This window comes from Pteronotus mesoamericanus, unplaced genomic scaffold (assembly GCF_021234165.1).
Source record: "Pteronotus mesoamericanus isolate MK-2021 breed Mesoamerican mustached bat unplaced genomic scaffold, CSHL_Meso_final contig_100, whole genome shotgun sequence".
Lineage (NCBI taxonomy): Eukaryota > Metazoa > Chordata > Mammalia > Chiroptera > Mormoopidae > Pteronotus > Pteronotus mesoamericanus.
In genome coordinates, this window is record NW_026554999.1 from 19,321,245 (window position 1) to 19,330,422 (window position 9,178).

Below are 9,178 nucleotides of genomic sequence, written 5' to 3' on the forward strand. Positions count from 1 at the left end.
TTCTCACTACTTTTTGTGTGTGTTCGTTTTGGGAAATATAATTATTTAAAATAAAATTTTTTATGTTAACATGTAACAAGTTTATTACTGCTATTTTAAATGAATCAATAGATAATTATTTTAAAATTTTCCCAGTTTTAATTTATGATGAGTGAATATTGGTAAATAGCTCATATTTAAAAAGTTAAATGGGGTTACCAATAATTTTTAAGAACGTAAAGTGGTTCTGAGTCTAAAATGTTTGAGAGGGTAGAAAGTAGAGGCTAAATTGTTCTCCGTGTTATGTAATTGGGGGTTTTGGAGCCGATCGCCAGCAGTTCCAGAGAGACATGAGGGTTGGAAGAAGGCTGAGGGGCCTGAGCCAGGGAAGAGCTGGAGCCTGCAAAGGAGCCCAGCATCACAGAGGCCTGTGCACCCTTGGGGTTCCCCCTGTGAATTCAGGGGTAACCAAAATTGTTCTAGTGATGTCATGTGTAACATTTATTGTTTTTTTGTTTTAACGGGTCCAAAAGTTTTAGTTTGTTTGGAGAAATATGTAGTGTTTTTATTTTCAGGGTAAGTTGCATACAATAACTAGAGAATAAAGCAACCAGATCCTTGAAATCAAAAGTAAAAGGCTTAATGCTGGTACAAATTAGCTTCGGTTTCTAAAATTAAAAGCCAAGCAGGGAAAGCAATTTTTTCGTTTTAAATAATGAGTAGCCACAAAATTACCAGTTCATGAAATCAAGGCTGATTTACAGCAAACTAGCTCACAAGAGATTGATGAATAAACCAGACACAGACTGCCAAAGGGTCTGGCAGTCATATCTGAGTGTCATACCCTTGGAAAGGTCCCAGGAAGGCCAAGTAATGACCAGAATTATGATTGATGGGTCTTGAGTCAGTAAGGACGTTAGTTATATTTACCTGATACCTTTCCAGTAAATACTTTTTTCTGCTCACATTAGCCAAAGTTGGCTTTTTCACCCTTACAACCAAGAACCTTGGCTAATTAAGGAATCTTCAGCACATAGGAATACTTACTGCCTAGGGAGTGGCTGAGATCATCCAAGAATGAGAGTTAAAACAATAGCTTGAGTGGGCTATGGACAGAGGGTAACAATTTTGCTTTTCTTTTGGGAGATGTTTGAAGGATGATTAGAAGAAAGAAGGTGAAATTAAAGGTGTTGAAGAAAGAGGGACAACTGAAGGATCAAAACCCCTGAGGAGATTAGAAGGGGTGGGAATCAGAGCATAGTTGGGGGACTGGCTTTCACCTGGGAGGGGGTGAGGATACATGTATTTAGTGCATTCAGGCTACTATAAAAAAAAATCACAGACTGGGTGGTTTACAAACAACAGAATTTTATTTCTCACAGTTTTGGAGGCTGAAAGTCCAAGATTAGGATGCCAACATCGTGGGGTGAGGGCCTTCTTCCAGATTATACACTTCTCATATCCTCACATGGTGGAAGGGCCTAGGGACCTCTGTGGGGTCTCTTATGGTCTCTTTTACAAGGACACTAATCCCATTATGAAGGTTCAGCCATCATGACCTAGTTATTTTCCAAAGACCCCACATCCTAATACTGTCACATTTCAAATACTGATTATGTTCAAATCCATAAGTCAGGATTTCAAATACTGATTTTGGAGGGACCAAACATCAGCCTAGCAATATCTCTTCTGAAATAGGTAAGAAGGAGGGAAGGATGTAGGAACATATCAATTCGTTTTTTCCCCCTGAAGGAATTAAGTTACCAGCCGAGAATGAATGGAATGGGTAATATGGGGGACCAATTATCCCCAACAGGTTTTGGCAGTTTCCATATTCAAGGACATTGTCAGGGCTAATTCCAGAAGAAACAAGAGTGTGTGTGAACAAGGGGAAGCAAAAGAAAACAAGAAAATATGCGGCCATGAAGTGAATGCTTAGTCTGAGAGATCAGAGGCTTAAAGAAAAGAATAGATTAAAACCTAAAGAGAAATAAAAGGAAGATCCTAGTGCACTCAAGGAAAGAGAAGTTCCCCAATATCCTCTCTGCTTATTCTTCCGATATAACACACAACTGGGCCCACCTTACCACTTCCTGGTTGTTGATACCAACTTTATCAACTTTTCCATTAAGGCTAAACTGAACTTAGTGCAGTCAATGTTGGACTGTCTCTACGCCAGGTGTATCCCTTGTATAACTGACTGTGTAATGGCTGAAATTGAGAAATTGGGGCAGAAGTGTGGAGTGGCTCTAAGGACCTCCAAGGATCCAAGATGTGAACAATTACCATGCACACACAAAGGAACCTATGCAGGTGACTTCTTAGCACAGAGGTTAACTCAGCACAAGTGTTACATTGTGGCCACAGTTGACTAGGACCTTAAAGGAAGAATCAGGAAGATCCCTAGAGTTCCCATCATGTACATTTCTAACCATAAGTACAACATTGAGTGGATGCCAGATGATTATGGAGCCCTTCGGTCCTCATGCTTAAAGGACAAAGTTCCTCTGCTTTCCATCAACCAACTTTCTCTGCTGTGAGTTTATTAAACATGCTACAGAATGAGCTACTATCACTCCACTCACCATTTGCTCTGCTATGAGCTGAGTATAGTTAAATACACTCACTTTTTGATCTTGTTTTGAGAACGATTCTTTAAAATTTTGATATTTGTTACAACTTTTTATAAATCAGATGGCTACACACACGTGCGCGCGGGACAGCATCAGGTAGTAGAGATTTATTGTAAGGATACCCAGAGAAAAAAGTAGCACTATTAATCATTCATTTATCAAAAATAGTCTCTATCACATGACAAGTACTGTTAGAGTTGCTGGGGATACAGGGATGAATAACACAAGAACCATCAGCAGAGCTCACATTCTAAAGAAATAAACGTAATCCAGTGGGTGTGCTTATCACCATTTCCATGCCACCGAATCACTCGGTAGGGTGAGTTCCCCATTGCCTATGCAGATGACAATACAGAATGAACCCCACGGCCCCCCGGATGCACTCAGGTGCTGATAGGCCACTCTCTCTAGTGTGTTAGTCCTCACTGAATGTCAGGCACTGCTGGTGCCCTCTCCGGCATCCATTCTCCCCTGCTTTCTCACTGACTTTATTGGCAGAGACAATGTGCATAGTTAAAAAGCTAAAATGTTTCACATAGTCACTTCGTTGCCAAATAAGAGTGGAAATATGATAGTTCAGGCCAATGAGAGGTAAATGAAAATTGTCGAGTGGGGTTTTCTGGAAAGCTGATAAAATGGGGGTGCAGACTCAGCTGGCATGCTCTTCTGCCCTTTGCCCTTCACCCTTCTTCCTCCCAGCTGCCTGCAAACCACCCATGATGGCTATAGCTGAGAAGTCATTTAAAAGGTCTGCAGGAAAGGCCAAGAGCACAGACCTCTGCCCTGAATCTTAAAGTCACTGAGCCAACTCACTTGTCCATGGACTTCTCATAATGTAAGAAAAAAACCTATTTTGTTTATGCCATTGTTATTTGAGTTTTCTGTTACACGTAGCTAAGCTAAATCCATACTTGACACAACAAGAACCTGCTGTGTTGTTCCCTGTGATGGCTGTGAGAATGTCTTTTCACATCTTTGATTACAGAGAGTATAACTGACCAAGGGACCCAGCTTCTTCTGACCACTGCTGGACCCCTGTGTTGGATCCAGTTAGATTCTGGGCAAAACAGAATTTGTGCCCCTAAATCCCCTTAGAGACTGCCCAGTTCCTCCTCAATGGCCCAAAAGTGCTGGTTCTGAAATCCACCATTGCATTTGTGCCAAGGTCAAATTTCCTCCTATAGTTGCTTCTGGCTGAGTGGGCGCAGATGGGATATTAAAGCCGGCACACTCCTGGGAGGTGAATGGGAGACGGTAGCTTTGATGAGAGGACTCCCAGTGGTCTTGCTGCTCTTTCCTCAGAACTGCACAGCGGTTTACGTTGCTTCCACTCACTCCCTTCCTTTCCTCCTTCTCTCCTTCCCTTCTTCACTTGGGATCAGACTGTAGTGTAGTCTCATTGCTCTCCTAGCTCCCTCTGCATTTTCTTTAAAAAAAAAAGAATTTTTTTTATCCTCACCTGAGGACATTTTTTTTCATTGCTTTTAGAGAGAGGGTAAGGGAGAGAGAGAGGAAAAGAAATATTAATGTGAGAGAAACATAAATTGGTTGCTTCCTGTATGTGCCCCAACTGGGGATTGGACCCGTAACCTGGGTAAATGCCCTGACTGGGAATCAAACTGTCACCTTTTGGTCTATGGGACAACTCTCCAACCAACTGAACCACACCAGCCAGGGCTCCCTCCTCATTTTTCTTTAATAGATTATTCCCTAATAAATGTTTTGTATATTTAATCCCCTCTTGGTTTTAGCTTCTCTGAAGACTTGGACTAACACATTTCCAAACTTGTTAATGCCTTTTGTACTTGTTATTGTATATAACTAATTTAATAAAGTATAACTAAACTATAGAAATATGAGTGCAAAAGGAAAGCAGGTTGTTATTTCTATGAAAACCAACTTTACTGCTTTGGAACATTTTGAAAAAGAAATGGGAAGTTGTTGTTTAATGGTGTTACATAAAATTTCCCAGGACTGAGAGGCTGGGAAAAGAGGCTGAAAACTCCAGCATAAGGTTATGAGTTTATTAAGAGAACTGACAAACGGAGTTCCTCTTGGGTGACAGCAACGCCACATGGATAACTTCTGCACCATGGGACCAGCACTTAGGGGTTATAGAGGACAGGGCAGGATAGATAGGGGTACTGGGGTGTGACTCGCTCCAGATAAGGAGAAAATGCCTTGCATGCTTGCCTGGGAGAGAGCAATGGCTTGTTCTAGAAACCAGCACATTTGGCCCATAGAGGAGGAGTCGGATAGTCTCTAGGGGATTTAGGGATGCAAGGTGTGTTTTGCTTGGAGTCTAACTGGATCTGACACAGGGGTCCCGCAGTGGTCAGGCAGTGGTCATGTCACGCAACAGTTTCTCCTTCACAAATTATTATAAAGTTTCCGTTCTGCAAGGTGAAAATGTTCTGGAGATCCTTTGCAAAATAATATAAATACACTTCACGCTACTGAACTGTACACTTTAAATGATTAAGACAGTGAATTTTAGTGGTTTTTTAATTGATTGATTAGAGAGAGAGAGAGGACGGGGGAGAGAGAGAGAGGAACATCAATTTTTTGTTCCAATTATGTATGCATTCATTGGTTGATGGCTCTATGTGTGCTGACAGGGGTTCAAATCCACAACCTCTTTGTGTATTGGGAAGACACTCTAAACCAACTGAGCTACTCAGCCAGGGTGTGTGTGTGTGTGTGTGTGTGTGTGTGTGTGTGTGTGTGTGTGTGTGTGTTTAATCCTTACCCAAGGACATGCCCATGGATTTAGAGAGAGGGTAAGGGAGGAAGGGAAACCATCAATGTGAGAGAGAAACATTGATTGGTTTGCCTTGCGCCCACTGGGACCGAACCTACAACACACGCATGTGCTGGGGTTGTAGGATCAAACCCACAACCTAGGTATATGCTGTGACCAGGAATTGAACCTTCAACCTTTTGGTGTGCGGGACAGTGCTCCAACTAACTGAGCCATACCAGCCAGCATTGTTGTGTGTGTGTGTGTGTTTTAAATATTTTATTTATTTATTTTTAGAGAGGGGAAGGTAAGGAGGAAGAGGGAGAGAAACCTCAATGTGTAGTTGCCTCTCGAGCACCCTCCACTGGGGACCTCGCTTGCAACCCAGGTATGTGCCCTAGACTGGGAATGGAACCAGTGACCCTTTGGTTTGCAGGCCAGTACTCAATCCACTGAGCCACACCAGCTAGGGCCTGTTGTGTGTTTTTAACCACAATTAAAAATAGGATTGACAAAGGGGAAAATCTGAGACAATTGTAATAAAATAACAAAAAAGAAGTAAAAATAGGATTGAAAAAGAACTGTTGAGTTTGTCCTGGGGGAGACCACTGTAAAAGATTGGGAAAGTCTATAAATCCAAGACTTTGCAATCAGATTGCAAGTGTCCTTAAGTTCTTACCCACTTTACAGAACCTGGAAGACTAGACAATTTTTATGTGTATTGTTATGCAAGAAAAGAAATGTGGAATTCCAGACAACAGGCCCAAAGAAAAAGGCTTGGCATTACATTAAAAATTTGGGAAGTTAACATATGTTTTATATGTTTTAAGACAGTATTTAAATACGTATCATTTTAAATGATACTCTTGACTTTTTGTTTAATTGACCAAATTTGTCTTAGTTGCATTTGATAAGAGGGCTTCTACTGAATAATAATATTAAATGTGAATTTCTTTATTGTGCAATTACTATATACCTAGGTGAAAGGCTTGAGTGTAATCCAGATGAAGGATGGGTGGAGAGAAGGGGATATTCCAGGGACCAGAGGCTGGCTAATACACAGGACTCAGGGAATGATGTCCTTCAGGGTTGAAGAACATATTGGGGGTGTTGCTGAGAGGACTGGAAGAAGAGGAGGCTGTAGTCTGGAGACAAGAGGAGAAGATGGCATTCTTGGGTAAAACTGTTCCCGATGATGATAAGACCCATGGTGAGGTTATGGAAACAGGTGGTTGGCTGAAGGAGAGACTCAGCTCACTGGTGTGAGGAGGAATCCTAAGCTCAGCATATTGAGTGAGTCATCCATTAACCTCAGAAATCTCTTAGGGTGGCAGCAAGTTGGTTCTGGAGAAGAAATTGGGGGCAAGTGATGTGCTGGAAGCAACTCACACTGGCTTGTAAGAGCCAGTTGTCAAATTTTCAATGTTGTAATCTGGTTGTTAAACACAGACTTTATTAAAAATTTAATTATATTAACTCATCACTCTCTAATAACTTTATGCCATATATGCCATATTACTATTCATGGCCTTGAAGTTTTTTATGTTTCCTGTATCTGTGTGGTGGAAATGCTATATAATGGCATGCTGGTGCATCTTTGGCCAACTCAGCATTCAGTGACATCATGATGGTAGATTGAAATCAGCCTTGGTGGAAGTACTTACGTCACAAAAATCTGCAAACACTATAAATACAGAGCTTGATTTATTGTTTTATTAATTATTTGCACTCATTCATCACTTGCAAAACGCAGGCTGGGGAAAACCAATGAAAGCATTCTGTGAGAATCAATTGGCTATATGGAATTTATAATAAAAAGTATTGTATATTATGTGTAAGCTGTGTTACACATCCTTTATATCAGGAAAACATTATAAATGTGTGTATATTTATGTATACATTTTCCCCTAAAGAGCTGGTTGTAAACATTTATCAACCACACCAATCAACCAAGGTCTCCTTTCCCTAAGGCTGGCAGTGGGATGAGACTGTGCCTGCTTTCTCACCCCTGTCCCTAAACTCAAGTCTCATGCTGATTCAGGCACTTAGGTAACAATGTAACACGGGGTCAGAGAGGGAAGGCACTGAGCACCAAGTAGAGGCAGATAGTCTAGGGAGGTGTCCAGAGGATGTAGGATGCATGTGGGCACGCAGAGGGTGAGTGGGAGTCAGCCAGCCAGAGGAACACCATGAGCAAAGCCCGGCTGTGGACAGAAATTATAGAGGCAGAGGGTGGGAAGTTGAAGGACAACGGGTGTGGTATGCCTGTAGACAAGAGGGAAACCAGCAGGACATGGGGGTGCTGCTGCTCTTGACCCTGTCGTACCTGGAGAGAGAGGAAATAGCAGCTTTGACTTGAGAGAGCTTTTTTACTTGAGAGTAAGACGTCCCAGGCGAGGAAACAGGGACAGTTTAGGGGAGGGGAAGAGAGGATAGAAGAGCATGTGCAAAAGCAAGGAGGTGAAAGAGAATCTCATTAGAACTGCAAGCAGTTCTGGGTGCCTAGAGTGCTGTAGGGGAGAGTGTGCAAAAGATGAGGTTGAAGAAGTGGCCAGGAGGTCTGTAAGCCAAGCCAGGGAGAGATGTGTATCCACAGGAACCGTGTGGAGCCTCAGGAGGGTCCTACATATGAGAGTGGCATGATTGAGATCCCTGTGGCTGTTTGGAGGAGAATGTCTTGAGAGGGTGGGGAAAGACTGGTGCCTTTGGGGAGACGACTGCAGAGATGATGGGGTATGGGTGTGGAGGTGCAGAAAGAATTGATTCTAAAGATATGGGGAAACAGAGTTGACAGGACTTAACTTCCAGGGGTCTTGCCTGGGTGACTGAATGTTGGGACAGTCATTTTTGGAGAGTACTGGTCAGTTATTTTGTAGACTGTTACTCTGAATTCTGAGTCATTTTATAGATCCACACAATAGATAGCTTTCTTCCTATAAAAAAAAAGAACTTTGAGACCTAATTCTTATAAATATACCCTTAGCTTTCATTGAAAATCTTTTTGTCTGTTTTTTAGCTATAATCAGAGTCAAATTGGTTATGTATTGATTTTGGTAGAGCAAATTTCACAGGAAAGTACACTTATAATAATTATATTTCTGGAGACAACATGAGGAAAATCATGTTTAAATTTAAAATAACCTGTATGTTAGGTAATTTGATGCCCAAAGAGTAAGAGATTTTAAGTCAAGCAGATTATTGTTTCTACCTTGGGGGGAAAAGAAATTTTCCATTTTGATTTTAATGTAACCAGTTACACATTCATTATTATTTCTAAAGAATGAACAGAAAGCACGAAGTTTGTTTTTTTTCTTATTTAATGGCCCGCTAGAAATGAGCAACGCTACAAGACTCTGTCTATGGTATTCTAATACGTTGAGATATTTAACACAAAATAGAGGTAACTTTTTGAAGTGGATTGGCTTCTAGGTAGAAATGTAGACTAACTGATATGACCCAATAAAAAGGGATTTAGGGCACATGAATCTTACCTCAAATAAAGCCAGAGGCTGTTTTTAATTTACTTTTTTAATTTCAAGTAGATTATTCAATCCTAAATCTTTCTTTGACTTCATTTCTTAGCATATACAATGTAGATAATACTTGTCACTTGACTTCTGAAGGTTAATTCTTCAGTAAGAGGTAACCCTTGGAGCACATTTGAAAATAATTTCTGTACAGCTGTTAAGTAGTAATGTAATGTAATAGGTTTTCAAAGTATTCATTTAGTGGACCTGCAAATTCACACTCACTTTAGTCTGTAATAGGCTTTCTTGGCTTGATATAAAAATAGAGATAACTATAATTTGAACTTATGGTTTAGACT

At 41.0% G+C, this 9,178-nt stretch overlaps 1 pseudogene; it reads left to right on the forward strand.

The window, feature by feature from the left end:
- The first annotated feature begins 1,874 nt into the window (after positions 1–1,874).
- On the forward strand, positions 1,875–2,519 carry LOC129075365 (rRNA-processing protein FCF1 homolog; annotated as a pseudogene).
- Positions 2,520–9,178: the final 6,659 nt, after the last annotated feature.